The sequence below is a fragment of the Drosophila subpulchrella genome, unplaced genomic scaffold, assembly GCF_014743375.2.
Source record: "Drosophila subpulchrella strain 33 F10 #4 breed RU33 unplaced genomic scaffold, RU_Dsub_v1.1 Primary Assembly Seq15, whole genome shotgun sequence".
In the NCBI taxonomy this organism is placed as follows: domain Eukaryota; kingdom Metazoa; phylum Arthropoda; class Insecta; order Diptera; family Drosophilidae; genus Drosophila; species Drosophila subpulchrella.
The window spans coordinates 3,233,067-3,257,783 of NW_023665489.1; the positions used below are offsets into that span (position 1 = coordinate 3,233,067).

Below are 24,717 nucleotides of genomic sequence, written 5' to 3' on the forward strand. Positions count from 1 at the left end.
AATTTGCTGGGACGAACACACAATCTTCTGAGCTAGCCGCACGAATCTCGTAGCGAGCAGACATACAAAATCAGTTCGTTACAATGTTTATGTGACTTTGTGGACTGTAATCTTTTATTAGGTTTCGATCTGGGATTGTTTCTCGGATATTTTACATCAATATCCTCTGGGGAGAAATGATCTAGGCATAACAACAGTGATGAACTGCTCGCAACAAAGTCTTCCGAAAATATGCACTTTTCCGCCCATTTCATAAAAGTTGTTGGATCCTTTTTTGGAACCCTAAACAATTTAAGGCTGGGGAAATCGCGCCTAGATTTTTGGCAATGGGACAGGCTGCTTGTTTCCACTGATCTGTGCATCTTTATTCTCGGCAATGACCATAAGGGTATTTAAATGGGCTAATTATAACTTTCTAGAAATAATCTATTGGAACTCAAACCTGTGTCAATAAGCAACAGCACCAGCAGGAAGTAAAATTGGCGCTCGAAATTTCAAAACGACGTCAGCAATTGAAATTGTCTTATATTTGCACCATTTAGCCCAACTAATACACGCACTTCTATTTTTATATCTCACTGATGCAGTTATAAACTTATAGTCGATGGAAAAACGTTTAAATATTTAAAATCTTTAAATAGTTGCCATTGGGGAGCTCTATGTAATTTTTGGCTTTAAGAAAACGTGCGTTTCTTTTCCCACCCAGAAGCGCGGGCTTTTTAAATCAAATCTATTGTAAATGGCGCAAAATCATTTAGCCAAGTTTCATTTTCATATCAAATACTTTAAGTGGCTAATGGGTATATAAAAAATACCACATAATTAAAATAGTTAATATTCAAATACATATATAATTAATTTTACTATGAAGTACAATATTATAATACATATATAATAATAATAATACATCATTTTAATTCAATATATACAATGTAAAGTAAGTTTAAGATTATTCAACCCGTTCAACCACAAAATTAACCTTCTTGCGGCTGGACTTGCGTGCATAAGAACCCAAGAATCGTTGTATTCGCATGTTCTTCACACGTCGAATTATTTATCATAACGTGAACAATGTACACTGTACATATGTTTGCTCATTACTATAAAATATACTTGATTCGTATAATTATCATATAAAGACAGTACAAAATAAATGTTATCAACATAGAAGTCAATATTAGCTTAGAGTTCAAAAGTGAAGGGTATCCCCGTCGAAAATGACTCCATTCCAGCACCCGTTCTTTCATTATGAAATGGTCACCAAAGAGGTGTTCCGAAAGTGAAGACCCTTTCCATTCCTTTAACACAGGAGCAGGACAAAAAAAGAAGGTATCTGTTGCAAGCATCTAGATGCATATATTTGGAATGCGCCTGTATGCACCAACTCAACACACTCTGGCACGCATTAATTCAGAATGCGTCTGTACTCTGTACCCAGGAATGCACCTATATGCTCAACCAAACACATTGTGTACGCACTCTTTTATAATGCACCTGTTAGCTGTCCCTAGGAGTGCACCTATATGCATCAAATAAATGAATTCTGTAGGGATTAATTTAGAATGCCCCTGTAAGCTGTTCCCAGGAATACACCTATACACCTTCAAAAAGGAAATATCTGTTAACTTTCCCAAAAAATAAAGCAGGATTTCAATTTCATAATTTTTCTTTTATTTTTCTAATTCTTAGCACATATTATTTTGATCGGAATAGCTCTGTGTTTCGGCTCCTGGTTCCGGATTGGCCTTTCTTAGTGCGCTTTTTCCCTTCCCTTCTGCAAAGATATAAAGCACATTTTAAATTATTTGATTTGTTCAATAATATATATTAAATAATATAATATTTGGTACTGTTTATGTATTTAAATTGTTAGTCCTAGCCATTTTACCAAGTCATGTTTTTTATGTAAGTGCAGACATGGTAAAGATACCTTAAATAAAATATAAATTTTCTCGCCTGCGTGTTAAATTTAAAGCAGTCAAGTATACTTTTAATTTAATGGGATTATTGAGCACTCCAAGTCCCAGACACTCACTCATAACATGTAGCTAGCAAAATGTAATCAAAGATATCATTCTCTTAAAGACCAGATTTACCTACAATTTAATTTCCCATCTGCATTCATAGGAGAACCGTATAATATTTGCATTTTCTAATTTATTGATTTCACAGACTCCCGACGGTGAATACCAATTTTTAACAAGATGGCTGCCAACTACATCCCATTCAGGCACATTTTCTCCTAAATTCAAAACTGACTTTCAAGGTATCTGTAAAGCACAATATATTTCCGTCTCTTTCATTCTAATCAATGCTAACAAATTTCAAAAACTGGTTTTAGAGTTAATTTTATTCTTATAATTAAATTAGGAGAATCATTAAGCCAACAGAGAGAAATATATTATCATTTTGTTTTGTGATAATATCCCAAGAATAATACATAATTCTTATTTGCATATTTTCAAAATTATTTATTTCAGAAAATTATTCATTAATCGCATTCAAATAATTTTCATAATATATTTTACATTTTCTTAGATTTACCAATAGAGTTTCCCAATTATAAATATTAAGTGATATTGCGTCATATCAATTGTTAAGATTAAATAATAAGCTAGGATCATCCTCGCGAGACATACCGCTGACATTCTAAGTCTGAAATTGAGTCCCTTATTCGAAAAATTATCTCCTTAACTTCCAGTAGCAGTCGTGACAGCGGATTATTTTCGATTTCCGCATCGAGAAGATCAATTTGGTGTTGAAACTTTGTTATCTCCATCATCAGCTCGGTGAATCGATTTTCCACGTTTTCAATATCGAAGAGATGGGAGCCGATGTTGTTATCGCTCTCCAAATCCACCAAGAGCCATTTCGGGATGTCCAGCTCTTTTATAGTATCGTAATAGATACTACAGAATTCCCGTCGCGACTCCTTGGAAACTTTTAAAATTTCCTTAAAGATTCGTATCTCAGTCAACAAATCTTCATTTAGTTAAAAAGTCACAGTGGTTGATTTGGCTGTTTATTTCAGACATCTTTAGACTTTCGATTCAAAATTTGAACGGTTTTTGGTTTTGTAATCTTATCAACCAGAAAAAGACAAAACGTAGAATCGGGCAGGTACTTTATTTCCTAGAATCAAAAATCGCCGAACTGCGCCTTCTCCCGGGAAGAGCGGCTCCTTCGCCTCTGTATCAACCGTCTGCTGTCTCCGCTCCTCGGTCGGGAATAAGGCCAGACCTAGGCGGATGCTCCTCCTCCTGGTGACGGGAAGGACCGGGAACACTGGATCCCGGAACAAACCAGTCCGCCTCTTTCCTCATTCTCTGGTGGGTCGCCATCCATGGTTCGTAATTAAGCATGTTTTGCTCCTGGTGCTCTACCAGCGCGAGGCATTCTGACTGGGTTATCAAGCAGCGATCAGGTCTTTAAATTATGTTACTGCTGGCGAGAGATTTTGTATTAATTTTGGAGTCTGTTATTCTATTTACCTTTTGTAAGACCTTTTTCCGCCTTTAAAATTGGATCTTCTGGTCCCATTTTTTTCCAGATGGTCAACATCTGGGCATTGGAATCTAGTATAGCAGAGTTCACTGCTTTCAACTCCTCTAGATCAGCCCGCATCTTGCGAACTTTACTCCCCATCCCGCGAACTTCCTCTTCCAGGTGTTGGATCCGACCTTCCAGCCCCGAGGACCTTCCCTCCTCCAGGGGCATCGGGACACTTTGCAACTAGTGTAATGTAGAGTAATGTCATCGATACTATCGATATTACTATCGATGTTTTTACAGCTCTAGGCCCTGGTACACGGTGGCATACCAGTCCGCCTCTTTCCTCATTCTCTGGTGGGTCGCCATCCACGCTTCGTAATTAAGCATGTTTTGCTCCTGGCGCTCTACCAGCGCGAGGCATTCTGACTGGGTTATCAAGCAGCGATCAGGTCTCTAAATTATGTTAGTGCTGGCGAGAGATTTATGGCTAACCCTTTGTATTAGTTTTGGAGTCTGTTATTCTATTTACCTTTTGTAAGACCTTTTTTCCGCCTTTAAAATTGGCTCGGCTGGTCCCATTTTTTATTCAGATAGTCAACATCTGGGCAGTGGAGTCTAGTATAGCAGAGTTCACTGCTTTCAACTCTATATCAGCCCGCATCTTGCGAACTTTACTCCCCATCCCGCGAACTTGCTCTTCCAGGTGTTGGATCCGACCTTCCAGCCCCGAGGACCTTCACTCCTCCAAGGGCATCGGGACACTTTGCAACTAGTGTAAATTGTAATTTATTTTTCTCAAAAAAGGGAAGAAATATGTTAGAAAATTGTATCATTTAAAATGACAATTTTTTGTAAAAGTCCTCCTTTTTTACTTGTTTCCTAAGCTTGAGCAGACAAACTTTGGACTCTTAAAGTTTCTCAAAAAAGAACTAATAGCAAAGCAAAAAAAAATGTTCAAAAATCTATATGCATAATTTTTTGAATATGCTTATATATGATTTTTCTCTTTCTCACACTACATTTTTCTGAGATTGTAACAAAATTGTCTTATACGGCTTGGCAAAATTTTTAGCTTGCGCGAATCCCGCGCGAAAGAAAACTACCTCCCGCCAAACCGTATATCGCACGACACGAAAACGAAAAGAAAAGTTGAAAAACGAATAAATGGAAGGTCTCGAGGTAAATTTTAAAATAAATTTACAGTGTGTAATAACGGAGTCAATACCACTTTATTATACCCGTTACTCGTAGAGTAAAAGGGTATACTAGATTCGACGGAAAGTATGTAACAGGCAGAATGAAGCGTTTCCGACCCCATAAAGTATATATATTCTTGATCAGAATCACTAGCCGAGTCGATCTAGCCATGTCCGTCTGTCCGTCTGTCTGTCTGTCCGAATGAACGATGAGATCTCGGAAACTAGGCTATTGAGATTTGGCGTGCAGATTCCTGAGCTTCTTACGCAGCGCAAGTTTGTTTCAGTAGAGTGCCACGCCCACTCTAACGCCCACAAACCGCCCAAAACTGTGGCTCCTACAGTTTTGATGCTAGAGAAAAAATTTAAACTGAAATGAATTGTTCTCATCAATACCTATCGATTGACGCAAAAAAAAAGTTTGCCACGTCCACTCTAACGCCCACAAACCGCCCACAAACTTAAAAAAATCGTTAGTATGAACGCGGATATCTCAGAAACTATCAAAGATAGAGAATTGGGATTTCAGATTTAGAATCCGTAGCCTTGTTTCAACACTGTTTCTCGTAGCGACTTTGGGACGCACATCTTCCATGACTGCGGTTGGGTCCTTATCTTTTCGCCCATGTCCTTGATCCAGCTGCACCCTCCTAAAGTTATTGTTGCCGATGCCTCTTTTAATCCTCGTAGCGTCTCTGGTAGTGGTTGTCTCATTAATGCGTCGGCCACCACGTTTAGCTGACCCTTTCTGTACGCTATCTCAAAGTCGTACTGTTGTAGCTCCAGGGCCCATCTGGCGATCCTTCCTGAAGGGCTTTCGATGCTGTTGAGCCACTTCAGGGCCATGTGGTCGGTTACTACCTTAAAGTGGTAACCTTCCAGATATGGCCTGAGCTTCCGGATCGCCCAGACGATCGCCAAATACTCCTTCTCCGTTGTCGAATAGTTTTTTTCCGCGCCGTTCAGTGTTCGGCTCGAGTAGGAGATTACTCTTTCGCCCTTTTCGGTGTCCTGGGTCAATATCGCTCCGATACCGTAGTCGCTGGCGTCTGTTTGTAGGATGAAAGTTCTACTAAAGTCTGGGCATGCTAGCACTGGATCTGCCACGAGTCTTGCCTTAACCTCCTCAAACGCCATCTGGTGCTCTGGTGTCCACTCCCACTTACTGCCTTTGCGCAGCAGGTCGTTCAGGGGTTTGACGATTCTGGAAAAATCTGGTACAAATCGGCGGTACCACAACGCTACTCCTAGGTATTGCCGGAGCTCTTTGACCGTCGATGGCGGTTCTAGTTCGGCGATGGCGGCTACTTTTTCTGGATCTGTTCCTATTCCCTCGCTAGTCACTCGATGTCCCAGGTAAAGCAGCTCCTTTTTGAAGAATTGGCATTTTTCTGGATTCAGCCTCAGGTTTGCCTCCTTTAGACGCCGGAACACTTCCCTCAGGTTTCTTTTGTGTTCTTCCAGCGTGCGACCGATCACTATTATGTCATCCTGGTAAGCGAATGCGTGAGGTGACATCTCGGGGCCAATTACTTGGTCCAAGACTCGCTGAAACGTTGCCGACGCCGAGTGAAGTCCGAATGGCATTACCCTCCACTGAAACAGACCTTTGCCTGGTACCATAAACGCTGTATATTGCCTGCTACTTTCTTCCAGTGGGATCTGCCAGTATCCATCCTTCAGGTCCAAACTGCTGATGTACCGCGCTTCTCTTAGTTGATGTAGGATGTAGTTTATGCGGGGCATTGGGTAGGCATCCTTCACTGACTTCGCGTTGATCTGCCTGAAGTCGACACACAGTCTCCACTTGCCTGTCTTCTTTTTCACCATCACGATGGGGGAGCTGTATGGGCTCTTTAAATGCTCTATGAACCCCATTTAGAGAAGCTCGTCCACCTTTGCGTTGATTTCTCCTTGAATTTTTGGGTTCTTTGGGTAGTATCTCTGCTTGATTGGCTTGTCGTCCTTCATTTTGATCTGGTGTTCTGCCATATTCGATGTTCCCGACATTGTGCTAAAGTCTGGCAGCTCTGTTTCAAGGAACGCTGTAGTATCGTCCAACTCGTTTACTTGTTGAACGACTGCTACTGATAGCTTTTCCTCGAGCCAACCATTGTGTCGGCTTCTGGCTGGTATTACTATCTCGTGTCCAGCACACCTTATCTCGGTTCCGACTTCTTTCAGGAAGTTCCATCCCAACACTAACGGATCCACTACCCCGGGTAAAATCAACAGGCTCATGGTCACTTGTTTGTTGCCGAATTTGACCTCCACCTCGAGCTGCGCATCAATTCCGCCGCACCTTCCATCTGCCAACCTATCTTGCCGTCTCGTCCTGGTAATCTTTCCTAGAGCAGCAATATTGTCCGCCAATTCTTCGCTAACGAAGCTTGCCGTTGCTCCGGTGTCGATTGTGGCTTTGTAGCTTTTCCCACCAATCATCACAGCTGCGGACAACTGCTGCTCCTCCTCGATTAGCTTGCCCGTTAGTTTGGAGAGGTGGCATTGTGCGATCCCCGCTCGCTTCTCTGCGGCTGAGATCGCTGGACATTTCCCGATCGTTGGCAGCAATCGACGCTCCTAACACTCACCTTGCCGCATATCCAGCAAAACAGCAGCCGCTGGTTTCGACATCCTCTAGCCCAGTGTCCGTTCCCACCGCATTTCCGATAGGCCTCCTGCGGGTCTGTGATATGGGTGGCATCTTGTGGCCTCTGTGTGTTGCTTGGCGGCCTCCACAAGGTATTGTTTGGCTGTCTCTGTTGCTGTGGGGGTGATGCCCAATGGCCTCCGCGTGGTGCTTCTGTTGCCTGCTGTCGTCTGGCTTGGCGTGGTGGTGACCATTGGTCGTTTCCTCGTGTGTCCTGGTTATCTACTTCCTCGCATCTCCTGCATGTCACCTGTGCTGGTGACGCCGAATTTGTCTTTGAGAACTTGTTCTCCTGTGCGAAGACTTCCCGTTCCTTTTCAAGTTCTTCGTACTCATCGGCTAGGATCATTAGCGTGTCCAGGTCCGGCACTTTGTATGCTCTTAAGAACATCCGTAGGCTTGGGGTGCAGTTCTCTTTAATGACCCTTAACGTCTCTTTCGTAGAATAGTTAAGTGGCCTCACCATCGTCTGCTTATCGATCATGTAGTCCTTGAACGACTCGCTGAAGCCTTGCTTCCTTTGCCGGACCTGGTCCGCCAGCCTGGTGAAGAAATCTCTTGGCAGGAAATATGTGTGGAAACTCTCAATGAATTCTGCCCAAGTTCTCCACTGCTTATTGTTGGCGATGAACCATTTCAAAGCCCTGCCTTTTAGCTACTCCGGCATCGCTCGAGGGATCATATCAAGCTCCAAACCGTACGTGTTGGCGGACCATTCTACCTGCTCCAGGAACTCGAATGGTTTTTCCGCCCCGTCGAACCTGAACGACCATTCGCGGACCTGTTTAGCGACCTTTGCATAGTCCGACTGGCTTGGTCTCGGGGTCAGCGCTGCTGTTTTCTTTTCTTGGCTTGATTTTCTCCTGTGGGCCTCTTTTTGCATATTGTCAATGCTCAGGCTTGCCACCGGGTTTTCCCCTTCAGCGTTCGTTAGCGTAATGCTTGGGCCGGCTCTGTCGTAGTATGTTGCCTCCAGCTCGGCCCAGATGTCGACGAGTTGTGGATCATTCTCTGTTTCGGAGTAGTATTCCGATAGGTCCTTCCTCATGTCGTCTAGCCTGCCCTCCAGGGCGACATTGAGCCTCTGTGCGACATGGGCGAAGTCTTCCTTCTTGAGGCGGTACATCCACTTCTTTCCCATTTTTACTGTGCTGTTCTCATTGTTGGGACAATCACGTTGGGCGGCAGATGTAACGAACTGATTTTGTATGTCTGCTCGCTACGAGATTCGTGCGGCTAGCTCAGAAGATTGTGTTTTCGTCCCACCAAATTTATATGACGTGACTGCCCCGTAGATCAGTGAGAAAACAAAAGGTTCAAATGGCAACAGTGGGATTTATTCTCGTGGTATTGGTACAGCGGGTGTGTGGCTATGCTGGCTTCTGTATCTCCTTGCTCTGGCTCCGCCGGCTGCTGGTGCTCCTCCTTCTGGCTTGTCGACGCGTTGACTCGGCTTCCGCTTGGCTCCTGGGTCTCGGGACGCTCGTAGTGGCCGCCTCTGCTCACTCGCCGACGCGCTGCCTCGGGGTCGCTTGTTGCGCCTTAGACTCGCAAAGAGCTCGGCCGTGTGGGCTTAGGGAAGCGTCACCGTTCTCAGACTAGGGTGAACAAGCCTTGCTCTCCAGGCCGACGCCTTTCGAGGCAATACCTGTCCCTTGCTCTGTCCCGGACGGTCCCGCTAGGTTCTTGCTCAAATCGCGCTGACAGTCCAGGCTGTCGCCAGGAGGCTGCCTAGCAGTTCACTTCGCTTTACGCCTAGCGCAGACGAACGTTCCACCCGGCTTCACCCTAATGCTTATCGTCCGTGACGCGCCTGCGCTCCCCAATGAGCTCCGCGCGGCGATGGTAACGTGGCTGCCGGAAATGTCTGCTGGCGTCGCTGCTGATGTCCTCTGCGTTGTCTCCTGACCAGTAGCTTGTCATTCTTGCACTCGGGGAGTTGGGCGGTTGCTGTTCAGGAACTTCGCCGGTAATCGCAGGGCTCTCCAGGCGATCGCCTCGGACCGCTCGTCCGTCACGCCATGTCCTGCTTGGTCGGGCGAGGTACGCTGGGTCCCAGACAACTTTCCTCCCCAAACTGACGGTTCTTCTTCTCTGACAGACCCGCCGGTCGACTCGCCAGGGTGTGGTCGTGACAAACTTGGAAAACGAACGCCTTGACTTAGCCGAGTGATGCCTTCCGGAACTCAGCCACTTGTGTCTCAATTCGGAGATTCCTGATGTCCCAATCCCGAACGTCTCGACGTGGCGATCTTGCTCCTTGTGTGCTTCCCACGGCGCTGCTTCCGACGACTCGCTTGGTTGTAGCTCCTTCGTAGATTACTTGCTTGACTGATTGTTCACTTGGTACTTTGACTGATCTTGAAGGCTTGACTCCTCGTGATCGACTGATCCAGCTGCCAGCGCTCTGCGGTCTTATATAGGGTCTCCGGGAACCGTTATTTCCCTTTTGCGCACGGCACGCTGGATCTCTCCACTCCGGGTCCAAAGTTCGTGCCTCCTGGTTGACCCACTTGTCCTTCACGTACCGCTTCCAACCGATGCTCTGCCCACAGCTGCCGTCCCGCTGATTCCCACGATGTTTGTGGCACAGCTGTGTGCCACTCCACTGCCGAGATGTGGCCCTTCTTCTCCCGGTCCAAAGTTCACGGGAGAGTCCAAAGTCCGGTGGAGTTCCGTTATCCTCTTTTGCACACGGCACTCTTGCTCTGCCCGCGAAGTCTCCATTCTCTCTCGATCTCCATCCTTGGTCTCCAAACTCTCTCGCTCTCCTTCATTGGTCTCCAAACTCTCTCGCTCTCCTTCGTTGGTCTCCAAACTCTCTCGATCTCCACCCTTGGTCTCCAAAGTCTCTTGTTCTCCATCCAAGTCTCCAAACTCGAATTCGCCGCGTATCTGGCAAGCGGCCGGCCCTCTGCTACTGCTTCTATTTGTGGGGAGTTATTCAACTCCTCACAGTGCACCCACCAGCTGAAACCCGACGAGCGCATCTCGTTCTAGGTGTTCCTACCTATTTACCAAGCGATCTCGAAGGCCCGTTCTGGCGATACGGCCGATGACTTTATCGAGGGACTGCGTCACTTTGACAAGGACGCCAGCGGCTACATCTCCTCCGCCGAGCTGCGCCACCTGCTGACCACGCTGGGCGAGAAGCTGACTAACGAGGAGGTGGAGCAGCTGCTGGCCAACATGGAGGACCAGCAGGGCAACATCAACTACGAGGAGTTTGTTCGCATGGTCATGAGCAGCTAGGCCGGCCGGGTCCTTCCGATTCCAACTGTTTGGCACCACGACAATAGAATTAACACACACTATCCAACACAACAGCAACACTGAAACACCTGCCAAGCTAGCCGATCCGTTCATTCCGCCAGAAGTTCCAACTCCGTGATTCCAACTTAGCCATTCTAATCCCGGCTGAAGAACAAATTCTGTTTTGCAGACCAAGGACAACGACCAAGGATATCGAGATATATATACATACACAGAGAGAATTCTGACGTTCTAATCTGAGTTGAAAATGTTCTTAAAATGAGAACGCCATTTTTATACCCGTTACTCGTAGAGTAAAAGGGTATACCAGATTCGTCGGAAAGTATGTAACAGGCAGAAGGAAGCGTTTCCGACCCCATAAAGTATATATATTTTTGATCAGGATCACTAGCCGAGTCGATCTAGCCATGCCCGTCTGTCCGTCTGTCTGTCTGTCCGGATGAACGCTGAGATCTTGGAAACTATAAGAGCTAGGCTATGGAGATTTGGCGTGCAGATTCCTGAGCTTCTTACGCAGCGCAAGTTTGTTTCAGTAGAGTGCCACGCCCACTCTAACGCCCACAAACCGCCCATAACGCTTAAAACTGTCTACCGCCGGTAGGTGGCGCATTTCAATCTCGCTTTGCTGCTTGCATATCTCCATTTCCCTTTGGTCCCTTTAGCGGAGTAACGGGTATCTGATAGTCGAGGTACTCGACTATAGCATTCTTCCTTGCTTGAGCTCAAAATGCTCTCTTTGTGATTGAATCAAGTTGAAATTGTACCTAAAATTTGGTTTAACCAAAATTGTTCTTAAAACAAGAACGAAATGTTATACATTTATCACGTGGTTCTTAAATCAAATTCAATTTGTTCTCAGAAACCCAATAATCTCAAAATGTTCTTAAAGTAAGAACGGAAAGGATTAAAAATAGAACGAAAAGTGAGTTGCATTCGACTTGAAATGGTGTGTTGCGGATTTTTTATAACGCGTTAGTATCTTTCGGGCAACAGTTAGCACGCGTTAGACCCTTCTTCTTTGCTCTTCTTCTTCTAAACCATTCGGCTGGCACATTTCATCAGCGTTTCGATTGGTTTGTACCGCATATATTGCAAAAAGCTTAAAGTGATGGAAAGTGAAAGTGACGAGCAGTTGTTAAAGTTCCTAAAGGATATTGAAATGGAGTCCGTAAGGAAATTCCTTGAAGGTTAGTATAAATTCCGAAGTACTTAGAGCTTTAAAATAAAATACACTTTTACAGCTCTATTTATCTTTTCTTTGCAGTAAAATCTATGTATGTATGCATGTATGGAATGTACATACACATGCAAGTGTTTGCTGAATGGTTTTTTAAGATTGGCTGCATTGAAGTGTAAGTGTTTTTCTCAAGAATTTGGTAAGGACAAATTCGTTCTTGTTTATGTGTTCTACATACATATCTGTATGTATATATAAACACATGTAAACAAAAACACTTATAATTATCAGAAAATCATAAAAAACTTATAGTTACTCTCATATTTATTCTTTTATTTTCAGCGCACCCTTACATTACATTAGCTTAGATTTATATATTTATAAGCATTTATATGTACCATAATGTTATGGTATAAAATAACTGCCACCAACTTAATAAAAATATGAAACTATTAAAAACTAAATAAACTTATTTTTGCGTTTTTTTGGGACGAGTGTTTAATTTTAAATAATTTTTCCTTTTAATATAAGCTTAAAATGTTCTTCTTTTGATCCCAAATTCAGATAAAATCAATATCAAAATGTTATCATATTGATCCAAATATGTTTATAAAATCAAACCAAAATCAACTTTAAAATGGAACGAAATCAACTCATTTCACTTTTTTAGTTCCTACCATTTCGTTCTAGATTTAGGAACATTCGGATCAAAATAAGAACATTTGTGCTTACACGGTATTTAAGAACGAATGTGCTCAATTCAATTACAATGTTCTTGGTTTTTCCTCTCTGTATACAGGGGAAAGTCCTTAATAAGCAGCTGAAAACTGAAGCAAACTGAAAACAGAGATTGGAGCTTCTCTCTCTTCCAAAACTAACCATCGATGTAGACATAGATTCATTATTAACCATAACTTATCACCGCGTCTGTGAATGTGCGTATTATTCTAATTGGAAACTAGAAGGTTAACCAGCAATTATCACCAAGTGCAGGCGTCCTTTTGTACCAATCACACTTGATACATATATTCTATTTCAGTGGAAATCAGCGAGAGTATCACGAAAAAATATTTCTAAATTAAATTTGATAAGCGCTTCGATACGGTTCACGACATGGTCGCCGACGGGCTGATCAACTTCCACATGCAGCTCCAGCCCCATCATCCAGCAGATAAACCAGCAAACCAATAACTGCTACCAGCAGAGCCCCATACATGACGTTAAACGGACGGAAGCTGAGGGTCCTCTCCAATGAGCTGGGCAAGGCCTCGGCAGCCAAGGAGTCCCCGCCAGTCGAGGAAATGGAGCAAAAGCTCCGAGAGACCGCATCATTTTAAGGTGGGCTCAGCGTAAATGCATAATTTACAATGACGCACCTAAACCAATTAATGTCATCCTGCAGGTAAACACCTTCAAGGGCCTCAACTGGTGCGAGTTCTGTGCCAACTTCCTGTGGGGATTCACCGCACAGGGCGTCAAGTGCGAAGCCTGCGGCTTTGTGGCGCGCAGCAAGTGCTCCGAGCTGGTGCCGCCTAAGTGAGTGCCGGACCTAAAGCGTATACGTGGCGTATTCGGCACTGACTTGACCACCATGGTGCAGCTGGAGCCGCACCACCAGATTCCCTTCGTGATGGGGCGTTGCGTGGATGAGGTGGAAGCCAGGGGCATGCTGCAGGAGGGGATACACCGGGTGTCCGGGTTCGCCGATGAGATCGAGGCCCTTAAGCTGGCCTTGGATCGGGAGGGCGAGACGACGGACATGTCGGAGACGGCCTACGGAAATTTGAACGTGATTGCCGGGACTCTGAAGCTTTACCTACGCCTGCTCCCAGTGCCGCTCATCACGTTCCAAGCCTACCCCAGCTTCATGGCAGCAGGACGTGAGCTTTACCTACCCCTAAACATGGGTTTGCAGGACCTAGGCACCGGCAAGCAGACGGAGCAGCGGCAGCTCATTGCGGAGGCAGTGCTTCGCCTGCCGCCCGCCCACCACAGCTGCCTGCAGTATATGTGTATGGGGTTCGTTACCTTTACAAACTGTTTCGGAAGACACCACTCTTCCTCATCAGCGATCTTTCCTTTTTAATTATTTGTAATAATAAAATGGAATACGGTAGATCGGACAGTTTGTGAAAACTGCCGAAATGTACTTCATAAATGTATAAGATAATTTTTATATAATAATAAATAAATTTTCTAGGCCTTAGTTATAAAATGACTTACTGTATTGAAAATTTAATTACTTATGCTGTAAAATATTTAGTTTTTTAAACTTATGACAATTCTTATCTGGATAAACTTCATCAGAGTTTGTGTTTGTGCTTTTTAATTGACTTAATGTCACTATTGACTTTTGCACTAAGTTTATCTTTGGCATCCCATTTTATACCCTTGAAGAGGGTATATTGATTTCAGTCAGAAGTTTGCAACGCAGTGAAGGAGACGTTTCCGACCCCATAAAGTATACACTGGTCGGCATATGTATTTTGACAAAATAAAAGTTAAGTATACTCATAACTTGAACTTACTTCTTGTAAACTATAGGCATCAATGGAAAGGTAATTTCAATGCCGTTTGAATGATACAATACATTTCTTTACCCATTCAGTACTTATTGAAAAGGACGAATTTGTGTAAATCAACTTTTAAATTTTTTTTAAAAACTTTTTTCCTCGTCTTGAAAACTTAAATTTTTTGATGCAAAAAGTTTCTTCAAACAAAAACAATAGTAACTGCAAAAAGAATTTTTCAAAAATCATTTTTCTTATATTTTTTATGATTTTTTGAAGGTGACAATGTCGGAAAAAATTTGTATGAAAAAGACAAAAATATGGCTCAAATGCCTGTTTTTAAGCATTTTCAAAAATTCATAAAAAATATAAGAAAAATGATTTTTGAAAAATTCTTTTTGCAGTTACTATTGTTTTTGTTTGAAGAAACTTTTTGCATCAAAAAATTTAAGTTTTCAAGACGAGGAAAAAAGTTTTTAAAAAAAATTTAAAAGTTGATTTACACAAATTCGTCCTTTTCAATAAGTACTGAATGGGTAAAGAAATGTATTGTATCATTCAAACGGCATTGAAATTACCTTTCCATTGATGCCTATAGTTTACAAGAAGTAAGTTCAAGTTATGAGTATACTTAACTTTTATTTTGTCAAAATACATATGCCGACCAGTGTATATATTCTTGATCAGCATGACTAGACGAGTCGATCTAGCCATGTCCGTCTGTCCGTCTGTCCGTCTGTCCGTCCGTTTCTACGCAAACTAGTCTCTCAGTTTTAAAGCTATCGGGCTGAAACTTTCCCAAAAGTCTTATATCTTTTGCAGGTAGTATATATGTAAGTCGGAACCAGCCGGATCGGACAACTATATCTTATAGCTCCCATAGGAATAATCGGACAAAAAAATTAAAAAAAATTATATCTTTGGAGTTTTTTACCATATAACCTCCTAAGCTTGGAACTAACATTTTTTAATTAGTTTTGAATTTTGAATTAAATTTTATCGAAATCGGACGACTATATCATATAGCTGCCATAGGAACGATCGGAAAATTTGTGGAAAAATAATATGAAATAAATTATAGCTTCGGTGTTTTTCAACATATAACCTCCAACGCTTGGAAACAACATTTTTTAATTAGTTCTGAATTTCGAACTTAATTTTATCTAAATCGGACGAATATATCATATAGCTGCCATAGGAACGATCGGAAAATTGGTAGGAAAATAATATGAAACACATTATAGCTTCGGTGTTTTTTGACATATTATCTTATACTATTGGGAATATCATTTTTTGTGTTTTTTTAATATAATAATTATAGCTGCAAGGGAATATAAGCTTCGGCTTGCCGAAGCTAACTTCCTTTCTTGTTTAGCATATAACCTCCTAAGCTTGGAAATAACATTTTTTAATTAGTTTTGAATTTTGAATAAAATTTTATCGAAATCGGACGACTATATCATATAGCTGCCATAGGAACGATCAGAAAATTGGTAGAAAAATAATATGAAACAAATTATAGCTTTGGTGTTTTTCCAAAAATAACCTCCAACGCTTGGACATAACATTTTTTAAGTAGTTCTGAATTTCAAATTTAATTTTATCAAAATCGGACGACTATATCATATAGCTGCCATACGAACGATCGGAAAATTGGTAGGAAAATAATATGAAACACATTATAGCTTCGGTGTTTTTTGACATATTATCTTATACTATTGGGAATATCATTTTTTGTGTTTTCAAATTTAATAATTATAGCTGCAAGGGTATATAAGCTTCGGCTTGCCGAAGCTAACTTCCTTTCTTGTTTCGTGATACCATTTACTGTGCTTATATAAGAGAACTTTTAATAAATTTTTTAAAATACTTTGCCTGTTCAGAGCGCATGGGTCAGCTGACGCAAACCAATAAGAATACTGCTTATTGGTTTCTTCCATGCATTTGCTGACTAAATATTCCGAAATAGTTCGTCGGTTTGGACGCTCTCTAAACTCTTTATCAAATATTTGAACATGGAGCACCGTAATTTCGAACATAGCATCAGAAGGATTTTTTAAATAAAGCTCTAAGGAACTATAATTTTTTGCCATCCGTTTTGGATTTCATTTCATCCATTGCCTCAATGGAGAGTTTTTGTACACTTTGGGCAACTATCTGCATTTAATTTTTTTAAAATTACGTAACCCAAAAAGTATCTTAAGGCATTACGTTCTCCCAACTTGTCGTCAGGGCAATTTCTTTCCATTGGTGTTATACCCAATGTAGGTTCAACAATTAGATTGTCTTTAACAACTGTGTTGTCTTTGCATATTTCCAGTTCTAACATATTTTTGTTAATTTCCTGCATCATTCCTGGTTCATAGGACCAATCTAAGGAAATGTCAGAATCTGGAATGCAATTTGTGTTCTTTGTAGTATGCTCATTTATAATTTGTGTAGCCCATACATTTCGAAGAGCATACAATAATTGCTGAGCTGTTGGATTTGTAAAATTTCCAAACTTGGATCTAATTAAGCCAAATAAGTTTTCAAAAGGATCTTGGGAAAACCTGTTTAGCCGTATATATTGTATGCTTTCATTTTGTAAAAGTAGTTCGCATACGTTAATTATTCTTTGGCAACTTTCAATTAGCTTTAAAACGCAAGTTGCAGTTGAATCTTTATTGGTTTTGCGATGACGTAAAAATCGTATATTGGACAAAAAAGCCATGAAATCTTCTAGCTTTGATTTCATTATATTATCTGAACGATATATACCTTCATTTAAAAGGTCAAATCCATCGTTCATTTTTTTCAAAAACTCTGACGCTGCAAGAGCTTTCACTGAACTTTGTAATGTTCCGGCATTTCATAATACATTTATACCATGGCTTACAGTATTTGAAAAAACTTGTGTGGCCAATTTTACGTTCATTTTTTGAAAGTTATTTAGATCAATGTGCCTATCTGTTAGTTTTGGTGCCAGTCGAGACACACCATATGAGTCAATTCTGTAAAACTCTTCAATTACCTCCCAAGAGGCGACACTTTTAGATGATTTTTCGTCAAATTTTTGTGGGTCTGCAGGTAACTGCACATCCCTGTTCAAGAAGTTGTTTCTAACACTCTTAAACAAATGAACGTAATCAAAAATGTATTGTGGCCTTTGGCTAGAAATAAGTGTATCCAAAGATCTAAAAGCTACGCAATTCATAGATCCTTGGTCGCCCACTATAACCGTAACATTAAGACCAATATTTCGACAACATTCAAAGGCTCTTTGAAGGATTTTGGCATAATGTTCACCTCGTATAAATTCATTTACGAAGAAAACGCCCAAAACATATTTCCAAGGTTTCACTTGGCCACGGATCATAACCGCAAGCATTCCCTCTGCTGGAGAGGAGTATTGGTCATTTTCAGAATAACCGTCTCCCAAGTCTGTAAATCCAACTACACGGTCAGACTTTTGGACATACTCCAATCCTGACTTGATGCTCATTTCATCAAACAGAATGGTACAGTTTTTATCTGACTCATTCATACTTTGAACAAATTCTGCCAAAATTTGGACATGTTCTCCTGAAAGGCCAGGTGTAAAGTCCTTTAATGGCAACCATCTTCTTAACGAAGACTCAAATGGCATATTGAAGCCTAAATTTAGTCTTAAATTATTGTAAGCCTCAGGGCTATTCATATAAATTTGCAAAAAGAGCCGCTTTTCAGAATCTGTGCAATGAATTCTCTTTTTTTTGGACACAATGTTCTGGAATGAATTGACGTTATCATTCATTCCTGCGCTGCTCTTAATTTTGCTTTCGCACAATTTTGACCATTTCGAAAATGTAGTTTTAATTTCTTGAATTTCATTGCTGAAATATGTTTTAAGCTGGACGGCTTCTTTACTTTGAGTTAAAAATGAATGATTATGATTTTCCAATTTCGAAATTTTTGAAATAAGGGAATTTATTTAAGCAGCATTATTTCCGAAAGCAAATCATAATTTTTACTTTGCAATGAGTCATTTTCGTTGGAAATGGACAAATTTCTTTTGGACAGCGCATCATTTTGCATTTCCAGAAGGGAAATGTCAGCCTTAAGTTTACACAACTTTACATTGATAATTTTATTTAATTTATCAATGTTTATTTATTAATGTTTAATTTTGGCATTCAATTTTTTGTTCACATTTTTTAATTTTATGTTTTGCAATTTTAAGCCTTTATTAATTCGTGTTAATGCCACATTTATATTTTTAAGAATTATGCCTAATTCTTGTGGTAAAAATTTATGATTTAAAGGAGAGCTCGATCCTAGTGGCAAAAATTTATCATATACTGGAGAGCTCAATCCTTTTTCAAAATACTTATTTTCAGTGGGAGAGCTCAATCCTTTTTCTATATACTTATTTTCAGTGGGAGAGCTCAATCCATTTTCAAGGTACTTATTTTCATTGGGAGAGCTCAATAACTTAAATAATATTGAACTCGATCTGTCAGTTGTATACTAACATTTGTGAATGTCTCATGAGAAGATGGTGTAATTTAAGGTACTAAATCGATTTTATGGTACTGATTTAGCATTATACCCCTTAAGATATAGTGTCAAATCAAGTTTGGCAAAAAAAGCAACCAAATCGGTTAAGTGTTAACGAAATAGTTATTAAAAACACAAGTGTGCCAATACTTTTGTGCATCTAATTCTGCCTATTGTTTGTTTTAATTTAATTAAATTTTAATTAATAACTTAAGTAATTTAATTTTAATTTAATTAATTAAATTAATAACTTAGTTTTTAGAGATATTTTATTAAAACAAAATTAATCTGGTAGTTAAATATTCGCCTTATCCAAAAAAAATAGGTTGAATTTTATAACACATTTATAAAGGTAGAAAAGAGCACTTGATGTTCAAGATACTAAGTGTGCCAACACTTTTGTTCGCCACTGTACATATAAAAAGCATTACAGCATCTAACTTAAAGTGAAAGATGATAAAAAAATCAAGGAAGAACGCTATAGTCGAGTACCTCGACTATCAGATACCCGTTACTTAGCTAAAGGGACCAAAGGAAAATAGAGATTTGCAAGCAGCAAATGCGCCACCTACCGGCGGTAGACAGATTTAAGCGTTGTGGGCGTTAGAGTGGGCGTGGCAAAGGTTTTTTTAAATTAATCGATAGGTATTGACGAGACCAATACATTTCAGTTAAAATTTTTTATCTAGCACGAAAATTGTGGGCGCCACAGGCTTGGGCGGATTGTGGGCGTTAGAGTGGGCGTGGCAAAGTTTTTTTTAAATCAATCAATAGGTATTGACAAGACCAATACATTTCAGTTAAAATTTTTTATCTAGCATGAAAATTGTGGGCGCCACAGATTTGGGCGGCTTGTGGGCGTTAGAGTGGGCGTGGCATATTCGCGTAACAAACTTGCGCTGCGCTCAAGCCTACGGAATCTAAATCTGAAATCCCGTTTCTCTATCTTTGATATTTTCCGAGATATCCGCGTTCATACTTACGATTTTTTGAAGTTTGTGGGCGGTATGTGGGCGTTAGAGTGGGCGTGGCACTCTTCTGAAACAAACTTGCGCTGCGCAGGAATCTCAGGAATCTGCATGCCTAATCCCAGTATTGTAGCTCTTATAGTTTCCCAGATCTCAGCGTTCATACGGACAGACGGACAGACGGACATGGCTAGATCGACTCGGCTAGTGATCCTGATCAAGAATATATATACTTTATGGGGTCGGAAACGCTTCCTTCTGCCTGTTACATACTTTCCGACGAATCTAGTATACCCTTTTACTCTACGAGTAACGGGTATAACAAGCTCTTATAATCTAACTTATCTTTTTATTTCTGACATTTAACTTTTTTAACTATACTTAGGGTCACCGTTTTAGTTTAAATTAAAGGTATACGTTTATATATTCGTGTTAAAAAAGCAAATCAAATTTGCACACTGAATTCAAACTTTTTTTTCACCTTTTCACTATTTTTGCCTTGCTAAAAGATATGGCTGCAATAAATACCAAAGTTACCGACAAAATGTTGTATTACATTTTATTACAGATGTAATGTAAAGAATTTAAATATTCACAAAATTATTTTTTAACATCTGTGAGAGAAGAATAGCACCCATATTATATTATATATATGTATATATTATATATTATATATATAATTGTTTGTAAAACCGACGACGCCTTACCTAGTGTTTTAAGTTCGTATGTGAATAAAAATTTTTTAAAAACACAAAAGAGAAAAGTGAACAATAAAACCAAATTCACTTGCTAATGAATATAAGTTCTTAATAAAAATATTCCTAAAAATATATACACGCATTTGTATACTTAAAAATATATTTAATGCTTATTATTTTTTATTATATTAATTAATGCTTAAACCAACGTATGCTTTATCGTTAAAACAAATTTTATTCATAAGCTTATTAAACTAATATAATTGCATACTTTTCTTATATTTATTTCGTTGTCTTATATTTATTTACAATATATTTCAAATATGTTTAAAGTCCGTTACAAAGGCAAATTTACCATCCCCCTCAAACAAATTTGAAATGCGCGCCCAATTTTGGCTCGATTCGAACTTTCCAAGCCTATTTTTTCAGAGAATATGTGATTGCATGGGTAGACGTCGAGCATCGTGACGTCACGTCAAACCTTGCGTCCAGCCTCGTGACGGCACGCCAAACAAAGTGTGGTGAAAACCTTTCAATGAAAACACATGTCAATTTTTAGTTTAAATTAAATTTATTAAAAGATTTCTCATGTTCATCAATATTAAACCAAATCCGAAGGCAGTTTATTTTAGAAATTCATTTTTTGCTGTTTTACCCAGACAACCGCCAACAAATCTTGAATACAACCCCTACTATCAGTACTCTTCTTTCGCACGCAGCTCTTACGGCGGTTGCGTCCTATTGCTGGTCCCTCGCACAAGTTCGAACAGCTGATTTTTTCCCCACACCTTCAAACGTCGGCGTAGGCCGCAGCTACCGGCAGAGCAATTGGAGCCTCTATATAGTTTCTTACTCTATGTCAGAAGTTTGCAACGCAGTAAAGGAGATGTTTCCGACCCCATAAAGTATAGATATTCTTGATCAGCATGACTAGACGAGTCGATCTAGCCATGTCCGTCTGTCCGTCCGATTCTACGCAAACTAGTCTCTTTAAGTCGCTTTAAAACTGTTTAAAGCTATCGGGATGAAACTTTCCCAAAAATCTTAAACCTTTTGCAGGTAGTATATGAGTCGGAACCAGCCGGATCTGACAACTATATCTTATAGCTCCCATAGGAATAATCAGAAAAAAAATGTAAAAAAATTATATCTTTGGTGTTTTTTAACATATAACCTCCTACGCTTGGAAATAACATTTTTTAGATAGCTCTAAATTTTGAATTTAATATTATAAAAATCGGACGACTATATCATATAGCTGCCATAGGAACGGTCGCAAAATTGGTGGTAAAATAATATGAAACAAATTATAGCTTCGTTGTTTTTTATCATATAATCTCATACGCTTGGAAATAACATTTTTTAATTAGTTCTGAATTTCGAATTTAATTTTATCAAAATCGGATGACTATATCATATGGCTGCCATAGGAACGATCGGAAAATTCGTGGGAAAATAATATGAAACAAATTATAGCTTCGGTGTTTTTTGACATATTATCTTATACTATTGGGAATATATTTTTTGTATAATAATATAATAATTATAGCTGCAAGGGTATACAAACTTCGGGTTGCCGAAGTTAACTTCCTTTCTTGTTTTTCCTCTTTTTGGAATTGGCTTTGGCCCACAAAACTAACAAAATCACTTATTCACTAATAAAAAAATCTATCTATTAAACTCTACTTTCACCGAGCCGCTAAGCGACTAGTCGCCTTTTCTTCTTCACATTCGCTTCACGGCTGCAGTCCCACGGGGCCTTTAAGTTTGGCGAATTTTTCCGGGGAAATCCGCTACTATGCAGCTGAAGCGGAGCTGGAGGCCGCGGGGAATTCCTGCAGCATCAGCGGGACAACCTCACTCTATCAAGGCCCATATTGGCCTATTGGGAAGGGGAGCTCAGCACCATGCATCCGGAAGATGCTGCCAAGGTGGAGAAGAAGATAACGCAGCTTCTGTGGGATAAGAAAGAATCCCAAAACTACTTATTTAGATAAATAAAAACATTCGTTGAACATTCCAATTATTTTTTTAAATTTCTTCATACACCAGCAGACTTGTCTTGCCAAGGTACTTGAGAATACCCAGCACTACCGTTCAGATATTCCACCAAGTTGTTTCAAACTTCCTTACTGAAATCCTGGGGGCGACCTCGTCGGCAGGCTCGCAGGTCGACAAGCACGTTGCTCGGTACTTCGTGCAACGTGTGCGTTCAGGATTCTTCCGCATCAAAAAATTATGCAGGACACAACAGGCTGCAAAACCTTTCTGAGTCTTGCTCGGATTGCTCAGCAAAGTACGTTGTACAGCCATCCACTGTGCGCTGAGAATCCCAAACGCATTCTCAATGCAACGACGAGCACGACTCAGCCTATAATTGAATATGCGCTCCTTCCGATGCAGGTCCTTGCCAATATATGGCTTCATAATGCGCCTTTGAAGGGGAAATGCATCATCGCCGATTATGTAGTTGGGAGTTCGATGCCCGTTTATAACATTGTCCTCCGGAAACGGCAGCTCATCCAAAAGTAGGCGTTTTTTAAGCGTAATCTGGGAAAAAGCGTTCATATCACCCTCGCTTCCAAACGCCGCGGCTTCTATACACGTGAACCGGCAGTGAGCGTCGCAGATTGCCATAAGAACAATCGAATGAAATCCCTACATTAGAATAGATTTAAAAGTACATACCTTATAATTGTAAAAAATGCTTCCGCTATTAGAGCGCGCCTTTATCGCCACATGCTTCCTGTCGACGGCACCAAGACAGTTTGGAAAGTTCCATTCGCCTTCGAAGTATTTGGCCCACCTCAGAATGTAATTTTTTTTGTTAACTTCGAAAATTCCCCTTGCAACGCAGTCCAAATTGCTGTGCAAACCTGGTCGAGGATGATTCCGAAATGCTGCTTACTGGTCCGATAAGTGACCAGAAGCAAGAAATCGATCAAAAGAATATTAAATCACAATATTTAAATACTATAATGGTATTAAAGACTATATATAAATATATTCTATTTACTCCAAAACGATGGCCAACTTCGCTTTTAGCGGTATGGTATCTGGCCGGCTGTTCCGTTTCGGGACAAGGTACTGCTCCACCATTCCAAAGAGCGCGTTGAAGCTGCTCTCCGTCATATGGAAGTTTTCGAAGAACATGGATGGGGTGTGTTTACCAAGTTCTGAAACTTTAAGATAGAACAAAATACTCAGGTGCAAGATTATTACTTTATTTTTAAACAATATTACTTACGTCAGAAGCATAGCGGCCTTTAAAGGACCGTTCCTTGAGATACGGGCTCACGCAATATTTCCGCTTCTGTGTCCTTTTTTCGGTCTACTCCTGCTCTCTTGCGGCAATGCACATCGCCATGCCAACTCCAAAGGTAAAGCTCGCGTCCCTGGTCTTCAACATTTTTATACCCGTTACTCGTAGAGTATACTAGATTCGCCGGAAAGTATGTAACAGGCAGAAGGAAGCGTATCCGACCCAATAAGGGTTATATATTCTTGATCAGGATCACTAGCCGAGTCGATGTAGCCATGTCCGTCTGTCCGTCTGTCCGTATGAACGCTAACATCTCGGAAACTATAAAAGCTAGGCTATTGGGACTTGGCATGTAGATTCCTGCGCAGCGCAAGTTTGTTTCAGCAGGGTGCCACGCCCACTCTAACGCCCACAAGCCGCCCAAACCTGTGGCACCCACAATTTTCATGCTAGATAAAAAATGTTAACTGAAATGTATTGTTCTCATCAATACCTATCGATTGACCCGAAAAAAGTTTGCCACGCCCACAAACTTCAAAAATCGTAAATAGGAACACGGATATCTCGGAAACTATCAAAGATAGAGAATTGGGATCTCAGATTTAGATTTCGTAGCCTGGTACGCACCGCAAGTTTGTTACGCGAATATGCCACGCCCACTCTAACGCCCACAAGCCGCCGAAGCCTGTGGCGCACACAATTTTCATGCTAGATACAAAATTTAAACTGAAGTGTATTAGTCTCGTCAATATCTATCGATTGACCCAAAAAAAGTTTGCCACGCCCACTCTTACGCCCATAACGCTTAAATTTGTCTACCACCCACACAACCTTGTATCAGATCACGGGTAGGTGGCGCATTTCAATCTCGCCTTGCTGCTTGCATATCTCGATTTCTCTTTGGTCCCTTTAGCTGAGTAACGGGTATCTCATATTCGAGGTACTCGACTACAGCGTTCTTCCTTGTTTACAG

At 40.7% G+C, this 24,717-nt stretch overlaps 2 pseudogenes; both read left to right on the top strand.

Annotated features, from left to right (window-relative positions):
- Positions 1-4,656: 4,656 nt before the first annotated feature.
- Positions 4,657-10,613, top strand: LOC119558929 (annotated as a pseudogene).
- A 1,106-nt stretch (positions 10,614-11,719) lies between these two features.
- The window catches only part of LOC119558931, a 46,764-nt pseudogene continuing 33,766 nt past the window's right edge, over positions 11,720-24,717 (top strand).